At 43.2% G+C, this 21,020-nt stretch overlaps 1 protein-coding gene across 8 annotated transcripts in view; it reads right to left on the bottom strand.

The window, feature by feature from the left end:
- The window catches only part of LOC116840460 (protein artichoke-like), a 146,466-nt gene that overhangs the window by 111,255 nt on the left and 14,191 nt on the right, over positions 1 to 21,020 (bottom strand). Inside the window, exon 1 of one of the 8 annotated variants that reach the window (XM_032807181.1) lies at positions 8,065 to 8,147. The exons of 1 other annotated variant lie outside the window; for it this stretch is intronic. The gene's annotated coding sequence lies outside the window, so the exon portion shown is untranslated. Of the gene's footprint in view, positions 1 to 7,633; positions 7,898 to 8,001; positions 8,148 to 21,020 lie in introns of those variants that run through there. 6 more of the 8 variants (XM_032807186.1, XM_032807182.1, XM_032807188.1 and 3 more) reach the window with 6 other exon arrangements.

Here is a 21,020-nt window from a genome sequence, read left to right as displayed (position 1 = left end):
GATTCGCTCGAATTCAATTGCGATTACTGTCAAAATCATGAAAATGGTAACGCGTTCAGGAGAGACTAACGATCGCTTTGGATATCCGCGATCATGACGTGAGTTTGCATTGTGGTGGATTATATGAAATTCATATGTATATATTGGTAGAGGGAAGGAAACGTCTCTTTCTCTCTCTCTCTCTTCCTCTCCCTCTCTTCCCATGGCACATGATTGAATGGCGTGGTTGTACAAACTGAGCTACGGTATGCGGCTGTTTGGCGTGAGTATACCGACTCTATTCATCGATCTATAGAATCATAGAGTCAACGTCAGCCGTAAGTTCTGTCCACTTAAATTCTCGAAGTCTCTGTCGATATACAAATATACGTAATTGTGTCGCTCAGCCATATCGCGCAATTGTTTCATAGCGAGAAAGCTGTGGAATAGGAAGGTAGACAAGCTACAAAGAAAAGCATGAGATGAACGATACCGGTGTGAGGAGTGTGTACAGCAATAAATTATACTAAAGATTAAAAAGTTGTTAAAGTGGCACTTAAACATTGATGATTTGAAAGACGCGCCAGCGATTTCAGCTCCCAACGCATTGACTTCCAACTGAGGAGAGCCGATATTAAAAATAAGAGAAAGAAAGAGAAGAGAATGAGGAGGTGAAAGAGGAATGGAAGCAAAGAAAAAACTCGTAACGCGGCCGATACTGAACGATGAAATCCGTACAGATGCCTGGTTATACTCGGCATTGACGTGAGGTAAAATAATACAGATCCCTAGTGCGATTGTTCCGTAGCGAGAGAGCGTAATAGAATAAAGAGGTGAACGAGTTATGAAGAGAGACGTGAGATAAACTGATGCAGTATGCACGAAGAAAAAAGTTTGGTTGTATTAACGTAAAGTTTGTATCTGTGTTTGTATTGCAATAAACGAAATAACGCGTTTTCATTGAAGGAAACGAGATTTCTGTTTCTTAGAACCAAATTTTAGTCATAAGAATTATAGAAATCCTGTGTCCTTCGATCAAAATTCGCTGGTCCGTTCATTGAAACCAAACTTCATGCAACCAAATTTCTTTTTCCACGTCTATAGGAATGTAAGCTATAATTGAGATTAAAGAGTTGGACATATTACGCGGAAAAAAACTTTCAGTTCGTGTAACTGAATAGGGACAAAAAACTCGCTGACGAGAAATAAGACCTCTGTTACTTTGTACCTTCTTGACCGAAAACATTCGCCTGAACATTCAGTTGCGTTAGAACTCGGTTAAGGTAACTGGAAGCAATTGGCTTAGCAGAAACCTTCTGTAAGAATCTTTCTGCTCCTACAACCGAGTTTTTCGTCTGGTCCGCAGATGACAGAAAATTCAGTTGCGCTAACTGAAATTGTTCTTTTCCCGTGTAAAGTGACATTTCAACATCGAGGATTTGAAAGACGCGCAAGCGACTTCAGCCAAACGCGTTAACGCGATGACTACCAATTTGTAAGCGATACTTAATAATTTAGGTTGTAACCGATGCTTGGCTTGTGTTTACGCTGCCTTGGTAGACATATAGAATTGCTATTATCTAACAAAAGAACAAGGGATGGATAGTTGTGGCTGTAGAAACATCCGAGGCAGGATAAACAGAACGAAAAGATGACAGGAGGATTTGAGCTTAATACAGTATCCCAGAATAACCTTCGAGCTGTCGTGGAGTCACAGTGCGGATTGAGGTGAACATAAAAGTCCTATACCGTTTTGTGATATTTGCAATAATTATCGAGATATTAATTAAAGAAGATTTGTGAATTTTATCACGTGAAATATGATAGATGAGCTGTAGTGGCGACATTTGCCATTGTCTTGTATATTTGTTCAAACTGAACACAAAAAAGTCCTCTACCATTTTTCTATTAACTTTGTAAATTTTTCATTATTAATTAAAAGAGATTGGTTAAAAAAAGTCGCTCGCGGTAATATATTAATATTCTCAAATCTTCTTTAATTAATATCTCGATAATTATTGCGAAAGGCTCCACAAGAGTCTTTCGCAATAATTAGAGCTTCGAAGGTTGTTCTGAGATACCTTGTGTACTCGGGCTTAAGAGGAGACATGAGTACTAATTGTAAAACCGGTCGAATAAATTCAAATTGACCGGTTCGACTAAAACGCTTTAGAGTATTCATTATTAAGGCCATTCTACAATTGTGTAAGCGTGTCGTGAACGTAAGAGCCAACCAATCAGAGTGTTTTATTCATTGATTGTTTTATTCTGATTGCTTGTCGTAATCACTTACAACTACTTACAACCACGCTTATGCAATTGTAGAACGGGCTTTATTTGTCTATCTTCTGGAGTGCCGTTGTAGATATCTTGACTTATTTACTTTTTCTCGCGCTCTCTGGCCGTGTGATGCTATTTTACACATATCTTACAAATCGAGGATAACAGATATTAAAAATGAGAGAAAGAAAGAAAGAAAGAGAGAAGCAGAGGAAGAGAAAGAAAGGAAAGAAAAGTAAGGGGACGGACAAGAGATGGGGGGCGAAGGGAAAACGCGGCCGATATTCGATAAAATCTGTCCAGGTGCACGGTTATACTCAACATTAACGCGAGACAAAATAATGCAGTTCCCCGGCGCGATCGACGATCCGATCGAAACTATAAAACCGCGCTCGAGAGGGGACCGTCTGCATACTTCGCCGCTCTTTTACGACTTCATTAAGGCGCCGTTACGAGCTAGATACCGGCGAACGAACAAAGTGTGCACTTATATAGCGGGGACCCTCACGATAAACCGCGTCGATTTATGAACATCGCGCGTGGCTTAACGGCCGTTGCTAATAATTTTTCGCTTCGCGAGATGCGCCGCCGCCACCATCGTCGTCGTCGCCGTCGTCGTCATCGTTGTTCCGCAGTTACCGACGCGGGCGAACCACTTTAAGGGTGAACAGCGGGATAACGGTTCGTAGACAGCGCCCCTCCGACCAAGATTTTAATTTGTTACACGCCGCTGTTAGGCACAAACGCGAAACTCCGATTCGGCATTGAGCCGTAGCGGGAGTTCGCGAAGCTCGTTACGCTCGTCATCGTCGGTCTCGAAATTAACGTAACTTGGCGCACACGCACGCAGACGCACGGGGACATACGTGAGGGAATGCGGCGTTGACACTGGAATGACATCGCGCAGGCCGCGTTAAAAATAACGCAGGATTATGCAGCGCGTTAACTGCGCGACTACGCGGTCGGATTTACGGAATCGCAACGAGTGATATATTAAAGATGTGCCCGCGTATCGGTCAGCTGCGGATTAATCAGCTACGATCCATAATGCACGCCCGTCGAATTATTCAAGCAGATTTCTCCGGGAGTCACGTTGAAATGCGCGCAATGCTTCAGCCGCGGAGTCACGTTCGTTGAACGGGTGCACGGAGGGACTTCCTAACGAAAAATTGGGAACGACGTTGCAGTTGAAACTCCGTGAGGCAAGAGCACCGATACCTGGACGCGTGCCTAATCTCGGACATTCTTATTGTTTTTGTCTGTATAAATACGAATATTTTACACTCCCAACATAAAATATATGTCAAATAAAAAGAAAGATAAGGCGTATGACAGACGTGCGCTGTGCGTATGTTGGTTGGAATAAGATTGAACGGGAGGATAATGATGTTTGACGGTGTTAGACGCAAGCGCCGAGTATTTGTCCGCGGTGAATCCACTTTGTACGTCAAACCGACTCTGTGAGCCCCACTTATTATTTATAATTGGGTGAACCCTCTTTTACTCCCAATTCAATTGTCTTACAGTGTTGTAAAAAATATTATCTCAGCCAAGAGGTTACCAGTATTTTAGTTTTTGGTATTTTAGTTAATAATACACTGAGAAATATTATATTGAAATCAACAAATATTTCTTTGATGGATGCTATTAACATATTTATTTAAATCTACATTCTCTTTATTTAAACCCAATATTGTTTATTTAAATCAATTTAAATAAAGAGAATGTAGATTTAAGTAAATACGTTAATGGCACCCATCAAAAAAATATTTGTTGATTTTAATATAATTTTTCTCACAGTATACTTAGTATGTAAAAATCTGGAAAAATATTCGGCGCGTCAAACACTATCAAACAACATCATCCTTTCATTCAATTTTATTCGCACCAATATCCACATAGATCTTATAGATCTCATCTCTTTTATCCCTTTTAAGTACAGAATTTTCAAAATTCGAATTCTAATAAAATATTCATGTCACATGTCTACCAGAATGACAACCCAAGAGATCGTTTCTTTTGAAATTAATTTTTTCTATTTTTCTATTTCTACCAAAACCGCGCGCAAACTGAAGCGAATATTACGAGTAAGACAAAAATAGTACATTACTAGAGTACATCACTATGCACAGGCTGAACGCTGGTTTCGTTGCGAGATCACTGTATAGCCTGAAGCTATGATTTGGTTCTAATAAGTGATCTCACGGTGAAATCACTGTGTTCCAAAGGGTTAATTTGGTATACATCATTTGGTATACCTCCTTTTGATATATAGTTAAATAAAATATATATACATATATTCTATGTTAAATGTTTAAATATTCGTCTTTTTAAAAACCAAAAAAGAAACAAGAATGTCCAGATACGTGTCTGGCAATTGGTACTTTTATCTAGACTATAAGCTCGCAAAGTGTGTACCTTCTCTTTTTGTTTAGCTTGTATTTTGTTTTTATTAAATCATCGTTCTCGAAACGAGAACCGTTCAACTTGGTCGCGAGCACGCGCTTCAAAATTCGAAGCGCATTTTTGTACCGTCGAGAAGTATCAGTATTCGATATATATATACATATTTTTTTTTTTTTTTTAATACCGTGTAGTTGGGACGGTCTGTACGTCGCGTTGACCTGATTACCACGCAATGGAATGCACTCGCCGGATATTTGTTTGCGCTCACGAAAGAAGAACGCATCGATGTAATTATGGCGGCAGATTTTAATTTGCGCGCCGGCGAGCATATTATTATGCCACTCCGCGCGAGCTATTTCGCGATTCACCGATTGAATCTTTATAATTCACGGAGCGAAAACGAGTTCTCGTCGCTAATGAATAATTTTGTGCGCCGTGATTACCGCATGTCCGCGCGCCACGTCCGCTGAATGTGTCTCGATAAATAGAGATGCGGCGCCGATTTGCGTAAACTTGCGTCCCATCGATGCCACGTTTAAGAGGATTAAGGTTACTATAATAGCAGTGTCCTTAATCGCCAATATAACGTAGGTTCAAGTTCAACCACGTCGCTGCGGCGTGTGATGCTTTCCCGGAGAAAGGTAAACGTCAGTCCGTTTACAAAGTAAACAATGTGCATAAATGTTTATGGTATACGTGAATTTAATAACGACAGGGACTTCACGGTAATGAGGGTGAAGCGTATGAAAATATTGATGCTCGCGCTGGGCTGACAATTGAAGCGGCGCGATCAGAAGCCGTATCAATCCACTTTCGTGCATTTCCATGCCCGGCGCATGCGATCGCTCTTTTTTTAGCGGCAAGAACCGACGCAATAAAATACAATGAATCGTTCGAAATTAAAAAAGAAGATAGCTTCCACATGTAGATAGTTTTTCACATCGCGGGGTTTCGCAATTTATAATCAAGCGTCGGCGCGAGTGGCGTTCCGAACGTCAAGCGACAGCACGCACGGAAATGTAAGATCGAACAAACTCGAGTGCGGTAGAGCAAGTTGGAAAATGAAAACGTTTCACTCGGAGCAACGAGACGAACGCGAATATTTTGTTCGCAGAGATACGTCCGCGCCTATTAAAAGAAGCTTTTACTCCGTGCATATTACAAAAAAAGAAGAGAAAAAAAGCGCAATATCAGGAAACGCCGGTCGGGACACAAAATTTAACACCGCGAAAGCGATATTCCTAGTTGCGCGTCCCGGATACGCATTTCGCTGTTTTTTGTTTAAAATGTAGCTCGACGTAGGATTTTGTGTCGCGTCACGTAAGTCCCCTTTTTCCCTCTGCATTTTTTATAACGATATATGAAGATCGCTGGTTGTGCGTTGCTATGTGCTATGCAAACAATGCGTATACATATTTATACGGCGCTATAGGCATCGCAGCGATAAAATCGCCGTTATGATGAGAATCGGGCGAAGCGGAATATTTGAATACTATTTAAACACACAGCGAGAGTCTCCCGCGCGCGCGCGCGCCCCAAGTTTTATGCACGTCGGAAATGATTAAAGTTTTACACCGTTCTAATTCCAGACTTCCTCCCCCGCCAGACGCAGGGTCTGTCCGTAAGTTTATCGTCCGCCGTCGTTTCACACGCGAGCTGCCGTAATTGGAGTCGCCGATATGGGACGTCTTTATCGTGGGGGTAACCGCCGCAAGCTTCAATTTTCCGCGTTATCGGCGCGACTAACGTGCACACACGTTCCAACACGTGCATGCGTGTGTGTGTGTGTGTGTGTGGGTGTGTGTGTATGTGTGCACACATAAATATGAGTATGTGGAAATATAAGAATATAGTACATATAGGGTGAACTCGGGTTATGATGGCCATACGGGAAAGATGGCCAATAATGGCTGCAATTTTTCCAATAATTGTTAAATAGCACGTTTTAGCACATAAGCGTACACACATAAACTACTGCGAATATCGATTATCTTTGAGAATGATAACGGAAACGCATTATTTTAGCAATTATTGGAGAAATTGCAGAGCCTGTGGCCATCTTTCCCGTACGGCCATCATGCCCGAATATGTGTGTGTGTATGTGTATTCACACATACGCGAAGTTATGCCGCGTATTCACATCGAAACGCATAATACTGGCGCGATTCAAGAGCGTAAAAGTCAACACACAATCGAGACGAAATTTTAGATCGTAGAGTCGGACGCGCTGCACGAGTCGTATGAAACGTTCATTCATGAAACTCCGGATTTTTTATCCCACTTGTGATTTTATAGGCAACGCAACGTTCCACGAACTAATTGCGCCGGTCGCTAAATCTACCGTACATTTTGGCGCTGCCCCTAACGCCAAACATTCGGATTACGAGGGACATTAATGTGCCACTCGAGCGCAAACGCACCTCGGGCGTGAGTGCGTGCGCGCTGAGAGCACCATGGTGAAAAAAAAACGCGCGTCCGACGCTAATCATCAGTTGTATCCCCGAAAAAACCAACTCCGTTTTGTTTTTTATTCGTTTGCGTGCAATTTCGCTCAGCGAAAATCTAGCCCCCTTCCTCGTCTTTCCTCGCGATGAAATCTACTCTTCTCCACAAGTGCAGCGTCCGATTCTATTAAAACTCACCGCGAGCGAAATTTAGCTTTTGCGTGCATAAATTTCGCAGCCAGCCACGCTAAAGGAAATATACGTATGCTTCGTTTGCATACGTTGAACGCTCGCAATTGCATCACGACCTCGCTTTTGTTAGGAATTTTTAACAGAACAAACAACAAGGATTACTATGGTGGAAGTACGCGAATTTTGGCACGGCAAACACGGACGACCGATGGGGTTAGAACAAAGATTACGCGTGACTCGCTTCGCTCTCTCCCTCTCTCTCTTTCTAACTCCATCTCTCTTATTCACTGCAGCTTTGCGAGCCCGGTATTCGCGCTGGTGGAAACAATCACCTCCGTTCAGCCGCGAGAACTTGGCGGTCGTGTCGTCAGTCGCGCGTTCACGCGCTCGCTCGTTCTAACGAGAAGTCGTATCACCCCGTTATCTCGTGTTACGCTACAATTTTCATTCGGGAACTCACAGGAGAAAATTTATCCCGCCGGAACGGCGCGCACGGCCGAGACGCGCTGCATCGTTCGGCGTTCGGAGCAGAGCAGGTCACGAATGCAGCAGACTGCCGCCGAATTGCGTTACGCAGCGTATCCGCACGAACGCACCCACGCCCGCCCGCCCGCCCGCCCGCACGCACGCACGCACGCACGCACGCACGCACGTACGCATGCACGCACGCACGCACGCACGCATACACGCAACCACGTACATACGCTATGTATGCACGCACCGCATGCACGCACGTCGTGATAAACCGCCACGCGTGTCGTACGTTTATTTCCGTCGACGGAAACGTGACACCCGCTGCGCGTTCGGGAGCCGTGAACCCGTCGCTCCCATTGAAGAGTCGCCGGCGGACTGCGAGCTCGCACCGTGTCGAGACGTGGGAGTGGTGGGAGCGTGGGAGGAACAGGAGGTACGAGGGGAGCGTAGTTCTGCGTCGGCGGGTGCAAGAGAGACCGCAGCTACGCAGATGGGAGAGAGCGGGAGAGTGCAGTGACGAGAGAGCGAGGGAGACAGCGCGAGAATGGGAGGAAGCGCGACGGTGCGAGGGAACAGAGACGAGTGCTGCCGACGAGAAGGTGCGCCAGAAAGAGAAAGAGCGAAAGCACCCGCTTGACGAGGCAGGGGCAGGAGGAGGGAGAGAGTGGTAAAAAGAGAGAGCACAAGGAGCGACAAACGGAGAAAGAACGATCGACGGCAAAGGGACGCGGATGGCGACGAAGAAACGCGAATGCCCAAAGCGTCGGGGTGACGAAGAGCGAGCAGAAGGATAGAGAAACGTGCAGGAAGAGAGAGAGGGAGGGAGAAAGAGGGAGAGAGAGAAAGGGAGGGGGAGAGAGAGAGAGGAAGCGTGGAGTGGACAAAGACAGTCGTTCGGATAACCGGGGGGGTGACAAAGTCGGCGAACGATATCCCTCTCCACCCCGGATCCTGATACTTCTCCTCCTCTCTACCCTCCAACCTACACCCTCTCTTTTTCACTATCCAACCCTTCTCTGTGCTCGCTCTCCTGTCCTCCCCGCCTCGTCCTTGCAGCCTCGCCTGCTTTCTCTCGCGTTTCATTCTTCTCGCTCGTATCTGACAGTTTGCACCCTCCGCTTCTTGCACCTTATACGCGCCATTTTTTTCTCCGGCAGCTCGCTCTTTAGACACATTTCGCGATCCTCTCTTCTCGGGCGTTCTCCTAACGGAGTCCCGAGCCCGTCCTTCTTACTTTACGCGTGGCGTCTTCAACGGAGCGCACGCTCGGGCGCGCGTAGACTACCGCGTGAAGCGCGAAGAGATTGTTTGCGCGCCGCGGGACGTCGCGATTACCGTCGGAAAATGTCTCTCGAACGGAGTTCGCGAGTCCTTTGATTACGCCCACGCCCGTGGAAAACCGTGTGGGCGACGGCAAATTTCATCTGCACGGCGCGCAGCAGAGAATTTCGCGCTGAAATTGCGTGGTTTTTATCGAACGCGCAGTCGTTTAATCTTAAGAATCGTCAGAGACCTTTCCGCACCGCTTTTAATGCTCGACAGACAAAGTAAAAAGAATACTACAGTTTCATAGAGAATTTACATCTACGCGCGTCAACTATCTACAGCGCCATCGTCACGTAAGCCACATTGTACAAGCTGTATTTAACTTATCCGGTACTATCATAAACAATGGACCCCAACAGCTGTCCGATAGCCTCGAGGACTTCCATACTCGCGAATAGAACTCCTCCAGGGCCAAGACCTACGATAAACTAACGAGGAATCGATTACTATCATATACAAACGTTATCTCCGGCGTCGATAATCGATAGCGCTCACCAGCATTAGAATTTCTGCAAAATAGTCGCATTGTGTTCACGGTTAAAATAGCCGGCACAGTTAAAATCTGGTAAACAAGCTACAATAATATTAGAATTATACATATTTATGTTAATTTCGTTATGGTATTATATAGAGATCGATATTCGAGAGAAGTAATATTAACCCCCACACAAATTTCAAGCGACTTTTTGGGACGATTTCTACAGTTTTTAACCTAAAGTTTTTTCGTACATGTCAGAGAGTAGATTGCTAAAAAATATGAGATCCCCGGCCGCGCCACTATACAGTGACTTCCCAGATTGTAAAGGTTAAAAAATACGAGAGACAGAAAAATACAAGCTTACGGAAATAACTAATATCTTTGAGTAAGAGAAAGGATAAGAACGTACAATAAAAGTGAAATGTGAGGGACGAAACCTACAACATCTTTAGTGTACACATATTTCTTTTTCCGGATTACGATTTATTTCCGTAGTTCAACGCGCGATCATGAAACGACTTATGTGTAAAATTCGATATCGCAGATTGAGCTCTTCACTCGACACGCCAAACCTGGCCCGACTCATAGGGGTAGTTTTTGGTGGGCCAACAGGATGATGAACGATATTATTAGAAAGCTTCCGGAGGCTCGGCCTCAAGAAGCGAGGTAACGTACGTACTATAAGCGTACCGCGGAAAGAGCATTAATGAAAATGCACTAATTAAAATGTGTAACAAATAAGCGATGCCCTGAGAAAGTTGAACAACGCGAGCATTTTGGGCTCGAAGTAAACTTCTTCTTCGAGATAGAATCTCGGCACGGTTTTGCAAAATTCACCTAATTTATTATTATTTCAGAATTATCGATCGTAACGTACTTACGCTTCCACTAATATTGAAGTCATGATTATCGATATTATTGCGCGATTAAATTCGATTTGTGGCTGCATGTGAATGAACGTTTTAATTAAAGTCAGTTTTACTGATTGTCAGTGTGATTGCAAACTATCAGTTGCAAATGCTAATTTTAACTTTCTAGCGCGATCGCTTACGAGATATTAATACAACCGCGGTTATCGTTAATTGTTACTGCATTTACGGCAAAACTTTGTTTGTAATCGAGCATGCTTGCAAATATTCCTGTCAAATGTAGCTTTATGAACTTTCATCCCGATGGGATCTGCCTTCGGCAGAAGTGGCGCACGAAATTTCAACTCGCTGATACTCGGTTTAGATCTGATTCTAATCCCAGTCAACCCTAATCGAAACTTTTCGCATTATTCTACAATGTTTCTCTCGCACTCTCGGTAGACTTGCAGTCCTCTCTCTCTCTCTCTCTCTCTTGCTTTCGAGACTTTTAATTTCGTTAGTTCATTATTACTATTTGCCTTCGCCTCTGCTCTCTGCTGATCTTACACTAGTAATAGGAAGATAAACGGAATTAAAACTGTTAATTGGAAGAGAAAGTATCGCAAAAGCATTCCGAGAAAAAAACGCTTTAATCAGATAAAGTAACAAACCACTCGCGCAGAAAAGTAAAAGTAAAATCGAGGCTGGATTGTTCTTAATTAACCTAACCATAGCAAATCTGCATTAAGTCACTTTATTAATATCCAACAAATAAAAAGCGAAATATAGCTCCCTACTTTCCAGGACGAGGAGAATGTGTCTCGCCGATTTTTTTATCTACATGTGTGGAAAGTAGCATACGAAATATAAGAGAGGGATTCATATTTTGTTTTAAAGAATTTCCTTGTCCCTTTATGGACTGAAACAACTCCTCGATGTATTTGATTGTGAGCAAATAATGTTGAAATCGCGAAGTACACTGAAATATGCTTCGCACAGAGGTTCCATGGCGTACATTTTCTATAATTTCAAATTTTTGAAAAATATCATTTTTCAATAAACTTTCGCTGCTTACTTTTATTTCTGCAGATTTAAAAATTCTCGCGTGGGGACAAAAATACAGAGAATTTTACCAAATTCACCGTTTAAATTTCATTTTAAAGTTTCACACGTGTTAACTGTTTAAAATAGTATTTTTTGTAAATTACATATTTAACATATTTCTTATTTTGTAAATTATATTTTTAACATATTTTCTTTATCTATTTTATTTTAGCTCCAGTTATATATTGAGGAACGCTCTTCTTAGAGAAACAGACATTAGATATACAATAAATTTCGATAGAAAGCGCAAAGTATACAAGATAAGAATAGATCCTTTCAGATTCTTTCAGATTATTAATTTTGTCTAGTATATGGAGCGTATAGAATGTAGACTTCGCGCCATTCCATTAATGACAGGTCTCAAGGACAATCTGAGACGAAATGATATCGGGATACCAATGTTTTACGATGATTTTCAAGGTTTTTAAAGTTTAAAGATCTGACCGTAGTCAGATCGTTTACGCTCTCAAATACAGTACATCGCGCGATAACAAAAACGTCGCCCAAGAGCTTCAAACATTTTTTCTCGATATAAATATAATTTAGAATATATAAAATAGAATCTCTCTCTCTCTCTCTCTCTCTCTCTCTCTCTCTCTCTCTCTCTGTGTGTGTGTGTGTGTGTGTCTATGTTTTCTGCGCACTCCTAAACTCTTTGACTGATCTGGACCAAATTTTGCATAGTTGATGTCTAGGACTCTGCGGAAAATATAGGTTACATGAAACCTAAATACCCCACTTCCTCCCCTTGGTTTCATCCCCTTGACACTTTGTGATAATTTGAGTTTAGATACTCCAGATATAAGAAGCTCAGGCAACGCCGGGTAGTTTAAGCTAGTTTAGATGTTAGCAAAATTTGCACCCTAGCCCTGCCTCTCATTTACGCGTGGGAAACTATAGTCTCTCGTATTTCGTGGTGGTAATAAAAGCGACGTAAAAGCATCGCGGGATATCGACGTTTAAATGCGTGAGAAAGCGCTTGTAACAACGAAAGCACGCGTCCCTTATTTCTGGTTGCTACGTATCTGAAGCAGCCGATCGAGATCGGTGAAAAACACACGGATACTTTTCCTCGTGAGTATTGATCTTTTCTGTTTTGCGTAATATCTTCCCGGTTTGACTCGTACACGTCTCGTTCTTTATTATACGAACACGCTCGCCTGCTCGCTCGCTCGTTCGTTCGTTCGTTCGTTCGCGAGACGCTCTGTATTCCACGTACGTCGTAGCGTTATTATTCCAAAAATGTTCGCGGCGTCTCGAAGTGTTCCCTTCGCTTCAGCCTTAGCCGATAGAAAAATCCAACGTGGCGGCGGACCCTTCGCGCGCGAGATTTTTGGCTAGCAGCTCACCCTTCTCGATACACACAAGGGTTTGCTCGTATCGGACCGAATGAGGTGGAAGCTTTTAGGAAGCACTGCAAGGCAGACACTTTCTGACGTACAGAACATATATAGGACCTCTCCGTCGCAGCCTGCCGACGTGGAAATGCGCGCTGTGAACTATCAAAGACAAGAACGCCGCGGCGAGTACTCGGCACGAATTTTCCGTGAAACGCGAGTTGACTGTAAAGCTCGGCTGAGATTAGGTCGGTGGCCAATTTCCGTACTCTTTCGACTCTCAACATCTTTAGCACTAAAGGAGAAATTTATACTTTCTCTTTCTTTCTTCTTTCTCCTCCTCTCTTTCTACAGACGTTTAAATACAAAGAAGGAAGATGTTAATATTTCTCTCTGGCCACACACACAGCACCCTGGTCAATGGATATACCGCCCTCTCCTCGTAATCGGCAACACACAGATGATGATGATGATAATAATAATAAATCTCCATTAAGCGCAATATTATCAAGACTCACTAATTCAATCCCGAGGAATGCACTCATTCAGTATTTACCGTTGTTGTTTTAAAATCGTGAATAACATGCAGCTTACTTCATCACGGTACTTATGGAATAAGTACTTACGTTGATGCTAGTTATTTCATACGAATCAAAGTAACGTTCACAGGACGTTTTACCCCAACTAAAGCCGTATCCAGCGTGCAAACTGTTTTCTGCATAATTCCTTTTCGATCAAAAAGCACTTTAAACATCTTTTCCCGTTAACGAATAAAAATATAATAACTTTTTTGCGCCGTTTGTTTTTTTCTTCCTCTTCGTTCGCTTCATACCGCTACGCACCGACGAAGATCACGTCGTTCTTTTTCACAAAATGCTCTCTCTTTCTCTTATTTGTGAAAGTATTTTTACCTCGCTCGATGTGCCACAACCGAGAACCGGCATAAAGCCGCAAAACGTATAAAAACATTACATCGCCTGAGTCAATCAAGGAAATTACCGGTGCCGCGCGCTGGGAGCGCAAACGTTCGAAAGTTACAAAAGCAAACACAGCCGGCGCCGCGGGCTCGCGCGGCCCGGCGTTTCACGCTTATCTCGCGGTATTCAGCGACCCTGACTTTTTCCCGTCTTTGTGCCGTCGCAGTCGCGCGTACGTGTCACGTACACGCAAAAACTTACGCCGCCGCCGACCTAACGGGGGGGGGGAGGGGAGGGGGAGCGGCCACGGGCTCATTCGGCCGGAAGTACCGGACATCGGGTGAAATACGATTGCGCACCGGCGCAACGTACGGCGGACGGGAAGAATGGGGACGCGCGGAATCGCGGAATATCGGGCGGTCGGGGTTGTAAGGTCGAAAGGGGAAAAGAGCCGGTGCGAGAAGAAAAGAGAGAAAGACAGACGGACGGACAGGGAGAAAGAGGGCAGAGAAAGCGAGGGAGGACGCGAGAGAAAGAGAGAAAGGGAGAGAGAGAGAGGGGTCACACACGAGGTCATCTCCATGCATGCGCCGGCACTCGCGTATTTTCCCCTTCCGCGCTTCGTTCAACCGGATATCGCGGCTGGTTCGCAGTTGTTATTTACGTCGGGCAATGAATAACAATGAACGGGTACATATATTAAACGTATCTATAAATCCGCCAGAGCGGCGTGACAATTCTCGCGAGAAACGACGGGGAACGATGGGTGCGTCGAGGACGACGACAGGTCGGTGGCGGTGGCGGTGATGATGATGGTACAGCCGGAGAGAGAGAGAGAGAGAGAGAGAGAGAGAGAGAGAGAGAGAGAAAGAAAGAAGGGGAGGGGGAGAGAAAGAGAAAAGAGAAAGAGAGAGAGTACATTAAAAACGGCCGTCGACGGCTACGACGCAGAAACGAACGCGATAGTGCCCAGCCATCCGGCCGATCGTTTTCCACGTTCGTTCCTCGCGCGGCGTCCTCGTATATCCGCGTTCACGAGCGTTTCCACACGAACGATCGGCACGTGCTGCATTGTTCGGAGGTGGACAGCGCCCGCTCGTTCGCCCTCTTTTCCCGCAATTTTCCTCACCTCTGTGTAATGTCAGTTTCCGGAGAACAGTAGCGATGAAAGGAAGAGCGCAAGCGAGAAAGTTGAGCTCGTATTGTTCAATTTGATCTGCGCGTGTTCCAACGTTTTTGTCTCGGAATGATCCTTTCTCTCCCCTCTCCCGAACTAGCGCGACTTGGCACATAGAGGCTCTACTCGCCGGTTGTTTTGCATAACCATCGCGCAGTCCTCACCCCCCCTCTCTCTCTCCTCCCTCCATCGGTATCGTCAGACTTGTTGTTGATAATTGCGCGCCATTGTAAACGCGACGAACGTGCGACGAAAGAGCAGCGATTGTTTAGCCCCGTTCGCCGCAGTCAGTATTGAAAATCACGGCGCGTCCGTGCCACAAAGCGAATATTAACTCGCACAATATTTTCGCAAGGTACTTCATGAATGTATTTTACCGTTACTGAAATCAGACCGATCTCTCGCTCTCCCCGTCGCCCTAGCCCCCCTCGTGCAACTCCTCTTCGTCCTGCTCTCTACCGCGATCGTGTCTCGTCGCGCGGTAGGCAAACCACCCCGTTGAATATTGATGTAACGCTGTGTGTCCTCGAATGGAGCGTCATGGCGAAAGCTCGCTCGTCACGACTAAAGAACGTGCCAATTTGTATGTTCAACTTATCGATCACGAGGCTGATTTCACTGACGTCAATTAATCCCGATCTAAATAAAATAGTCTTCCCTTTTTTTCTCTTTGTTAATTTAGGTTCCTGTGTGTGCAATGCGGTTCGGCGGCACGTGTGCACAATGGGTTGCAAAACGGTCCAGACACAATAAAGTTGCGAGCTCATCAAACTGTCCAGATTGAAAGTCATTTTCGACAGACTCATGCAGTAGTATCATTAAAACAGTATGATTAAAATATAATTTAATAATAAATAATAATAATAATTATCATTGTTGTTAAATGCTATTCTTAATTATATTATTTTAATTGTGATATTATTACGTTTTTGTCAAAAATGACTCGATATTATAATAATAATGATAACAATAACAACAATGATAATAATAATAATTATTATTATTATATCCGGTAACCTCGTCAGTAATAATTCTCAATATTGACAGATTGATGAGCCCTCAACTCCATTATGTTTTACAACAACCCTTCGAAAACCGTTTTACAACAACCCTTCAAACACTAACTATGTATATAACAAAATGAAAATAATGTATAACAAAATGATCCGACCGACTGCATTATTGGCACTAAGTATATTTTTGATAAGACCGTTGGGGATATTTCAAGAAGATGACCCAAACATAATTCATCAATGTTTCCGCGCGGTATCATTCGACGGAGTTTGTTCTCCTCCTTCTCTTCCCCAACGACGAAACGTACAATTACATATAAAGTCAGAAAGTAGAGACGTTACGGCGGTCTGTAACGGCGTCGTTACACCTTGACGCTGCGTATTCGTGCAGAGGCTTTTTTCATTCGGCAGAGAATCGCGCGTCGAGCGCGGCTTGCGAGGAAACGACAAGATGGAAGGAACTTGGCGGATGAGATAATAAACGGCGCGGACTATTACCCTTCTAATGGCACGATGTGCGCAAACATCGGAAACACTGTGGTCGGATCCGACCGTTTCGTAACATTACGATAACCACCTGTATATATATATATATATATACAGTCGGGTCAAGAACTTCGTGAAAAATCCGTTGCTAATGTACCGGTCATCTATCAAATAGCGCGTCGTAACACGTGAGGATGATGTGCAAAAATGTCATTTCAAGTAGGTCACGCTCCCGCGCGTTTTACACGTACATGTGCGGATTTCGCGCCGGCGTAAAAACAAAGTTAACGGGTTGACGTAAGATATTAAAACATCAGATTCTCGTCGTTGAAACGACAAAAAAGAGGGAGGGAGGGAGACAGAGAGAGGGGGAGAAAAAGAGAAAGAAAGAAGATACTAAACGAGCTTTCCGACGGCATTATCAGTCTCGCTATGTACGCGTTGTCGAAAAAGCGATGATACAACTTTGCCCCCGAGTTTAATAACATGTCAGGCCCTTCCTATCGTCGACTTCACACTTCGTCGTCTCACGTATCCTTTATCACGTTGCCACTTGTCCCGCGCGTATCGTGTGAGACACTTTTCGTCGCTTGACTAGATTACCATGCGCGGATCTTGAGAGTCCTGCGGATGTTCGACGAGCCACACTTTCTTTACTCCAGCAATAAAGCCGCCGGTCTCCCGCGGAGTCTAATAACAGAAGCGACAGCGAAATTTCAAAGGACTGTTATCCGAAGATCCTCGCTTTTTCGCGCGCCGCCACGTTGATCTCCAATTTCCATGTAAATTCTTACAATGTACCCGCCGCGCCGTTCTTTTCCTCACTTCCGACTTCGGAATCGCGCGAGAACAAAATAGGGAAGCAACACCACGACAGTCTGCGCTTTTTTTTCCCGACAATATGCTTTTTACGTCGCTTCTATTTTCGGGAAGAAGCGACCGTTCTAATTTTTTCCGCTTGGCGCGCTCTGAAACACGCAGTTCCAGACTTCAACCAGCCCAAGGGCGAAGCCGCCCACGCGATACTATCCAGCGCTCTTCGTCGCGCCTGTTCTGTTCCGTGTCTCACTTCAACGCTCCTAACTTTATACAGGGTGTTCGAATTTATCGCGTCTGATCACTCGTGTAATTCGTTAAACTGAATAGAAAATTCCTCTACTATTTTATAGACAATCACGATAATTTTTATATTCAGCTCGCGATCATTTTCATATTAATTGTTATATTCAGCTCCGTCAGAAGTTTTTATATTCAGTTTAACAAGTCCTACCTACACGCGAACACTCGCACACCTAAATCTAGATATTATGTGTCTGAATCAGAGTAAAGTTCCTGCATTGAGGAAAAAATATTTGAAAAATTATTTGTGTGATATAAAGCTTGTTTTTGTGAAAAAAAGTTTACTCTTGCGGAATAAACCTTATGTCCCACAAATAAATTTTCAAGTATTTTTTTTCTCTCAGTGTATTACTACCATTTTGCTTCTCTTTGCATTTTATATTCGTTGAAAACGTCAAACTGACGCTTCGCATTACAAATCCAAACCAAGCTTTCACATTGGTTTTCAACATAGATTGATGTCCACTTTAACGCAAATATAAAGTCTGATGTTTTTCGAATTTACATGATTATGCAGTTTGATCTTTACTCCACAGAAGGATGATTTCACGTCCATCGACAGCGCGATAACTTCCTAATTCCAACGGTTTTTGTTCCAAGTCGCTACGACGTCTGCAAGTGAAATTATTGACATTTGTATCGATCCGCGTTTTCGATCCTCCGGCGCTACCCCTTTCCTATTCCTTTGTGGGATAGGTCGCGACACGACACGTAAGTGAAAACAACAACCGCATTCCACGACACTGTTTTGGGAAGCGATATCTCGTGCATACGCGTGCATACCCTACTCCGCGGTCCAGACAAACGCAAGCCTCGCGACTGGCTTAGCTTCAGGGCCGTCACAAGACCTACAGGACTCTCCCTAATTTTTGAACTTAGTCCTCTATACGTATTATTTCTACATAATATTATGTTTTTGTTGACGCTGTCAACACGTTTATATTACTTGTAAAGTACAACGATGGAATACTTCAAATAAGAATTCTTAGTTTCAAATAAGAATTTTTAGAAATTAAGGCCAGTTTCGCAGGTTTTATAAAGTTTACGATCCTGGGGCTAAACGCTGCGAGAGTCAATCGGAAAGCTGGCTCAACGGATGACAGCTGCGACAAACGCGGCTCACTATTCTCGTTCCGCGGCCCAAATAGGAATAGTTGCCGCGGCCATGTGCTCGCTGCGGCCACGTGGCCATTACTTTAGAAAAGGATAGCATGAGAACATAGTATGCCGATGCGACAGCAGGTGATACGTTCGGTTTGGCACTAACGCCGAGCCGATACCGCGACTATAAACAGTCATAACTCGCAAATGAGTCGACATAGCGACATGAAATAAAAAACAATCTCTTTAGTACCCACTCCTACATATATCTACGCTGCTTTTTCATTGCTCATTTGCAAGAATCGAGTTCCGTGACCGATTAATATATAGAAAACAGATTTACACGAATAACAAGCAACTCTTGCCATTTACGAATTATTCGGACTACTCTCTGCGTCTAGTTTATTATAACAGTGATTTTATAACAGTTTATTATAACAGTCTAGTTTATTATAACTAATACTGTTACTGTGAATCAAAGTAAAGAAATAATTGTTGTGGTTATTTGCAAAATGGTAAGAAGGACTGTTTTGTACAATTTTATGAGCTCTGACATGAATACTGATACACTGACTTACCCAAACTTAAAAAAACCTACCCAAAAGTTACACTCCGATTTCTTTCTAATTTGGTACAAATATAGAAGTACAAAAAATATCGCTCACTTTGAATTTCGCGGGCAGTTTATAGCTTTTTAATGTTCTCACTCCTATCATCAACAAGCATAAAAAAATACATAAGAAATAAAATTGAATACAAGATATAGGCATTTTTGGTTTGCTGATTATAAATATGAGATCAAATGTGTAAAATTATTTGTATAAATAAGAATGTTTAAACTAAACATGTAAAAAGTTGAAAAAAAAATTATTTTTACAAATAATTTCTCGGTTTGGCCGAGGTTCGAACCATTTTTTATTAATTTAGCAGATTTAAAATATTTCGGTTGGAATCTCGGCTAAAAAAATTTAGAATGTTTCGTGTCTCAGCTATTACCGATTTTGTTAAAATTATTTAATATCTATATCTTGTATTCAATTTTATTTCTTATGCATTTTTGTTGCATTTGTTGATGATAAGAGTAAGAACATTAAAAAGCTATAAACTGCCCGTAAAACTCAAAGTGGGCCAAAATGAAAAAATATGACTTAAATATTTTTTTTATTTCTACATTTGTGCCAAATTAGAAAGAAATCGGAGTGTACATTTTTTAGTAGGTTTACTTGTGAGAAAAAATACCTAAAAATTAACAAATATTTCTTTTCTAAATTCTATATCGTTTTCATAAATTCTACTACGGTAATTATTAAATAATGTAAATGATAAAAATAATTGTATGAAAAAAATTGATGAATAAATGCAGGTAACGCATGGTAGAACGAACTTTGCAGGACAGTCTGAAGAGACATGTCTTGTTTCCTAATCTTCTAGCAACAACAAATATATACGGAAAAATCACGCAATGTTATTCCGCCTTTCGCTTTCATCCGATTTCTAGCCTTGATAGAACACAAGTCCAAGACATCTTAGCAGGCTGATGTCCAGGTAGATCTCGTTATCTACTGTGCATAGATTGACCAACTTTCTCTCGTTTAATATCTCGACAACTAACGTGGCAGTTTACAAAACGGTACAGAATTTTTCTATTCAGTCAACGACAGACTCAATCTGCCTGTACGCGATCGGACACCTGAATCCAGACACCCTGTATGTAGCGTAATGTCGAATAATAAGCAGCCGAAAGCACCGGCGTAATATTACGTCGGATCGTGTGGTAGATAGCGCGCGCCGGCTCCTTCGTCTGCTAAGTTCCTTTGCTTTAACCGGGTCGTCTCGCCCGAAGGGCGGCTTATCGCGGCGGACTGCAACCGCTGTTCGAAATTTCCTTGCGGAGCGCCTACGACTCCGCCGTCGTACTCCCGTCGCTCGCGAAGCCAAGTTTCCGACTGTCGTGTGAGCACACGCGCAGACCTAGTACACACACACACACATACATCCAACCGAGTTCCCCGCGAATTGCAATCGAGACGCGCGCCACCGACGCGCGGTTGCACATGCGAGGGCGGCTGAATCGGCTCAAGTGGCACTCGCGGCGAGGATACTGGAGGCTTACGAAGAAAAATGTCACGGTTATGTTCTAGAAGTTACGCCTGGAAATACCACTACGACCAGCGGAAATTGGCGGCTCGTGCATATCGATGTAGCCTGCAAAAATTTGCAACGGGCGTTTTAAACACACGTAACATACGCGTTACTGCGATTTACTGTCGTTAAAAGTATTTTATTTTCTTTTATTATATATATATATATATATATATATATATATATATATATATATA

The sequence above is a fragment of the Odontomachus brunneus genome, unplaced genomic scaffold (genome assembly GCF_010583005.1).
Source record: "Odontomachus brunneus isolate Ranch 3 - 2012 unplaced genomic scaffold, Obru_v1 Obru_scaffold_010, whole genome shotgun sequence".
In the NCBI taxonomy this organism is placed as follows: Eukaryota; Metazoa; Arthropoda; class Insecta; order Hymenoptera; family Formicidae; genus Odontomachus; species Odontomachus brunneus.
The sequence above is the reverse complement of the archived record's forward strand: the minus strand, read 5'-3'. Positions and strand labels throughout refer to the sequence as shown.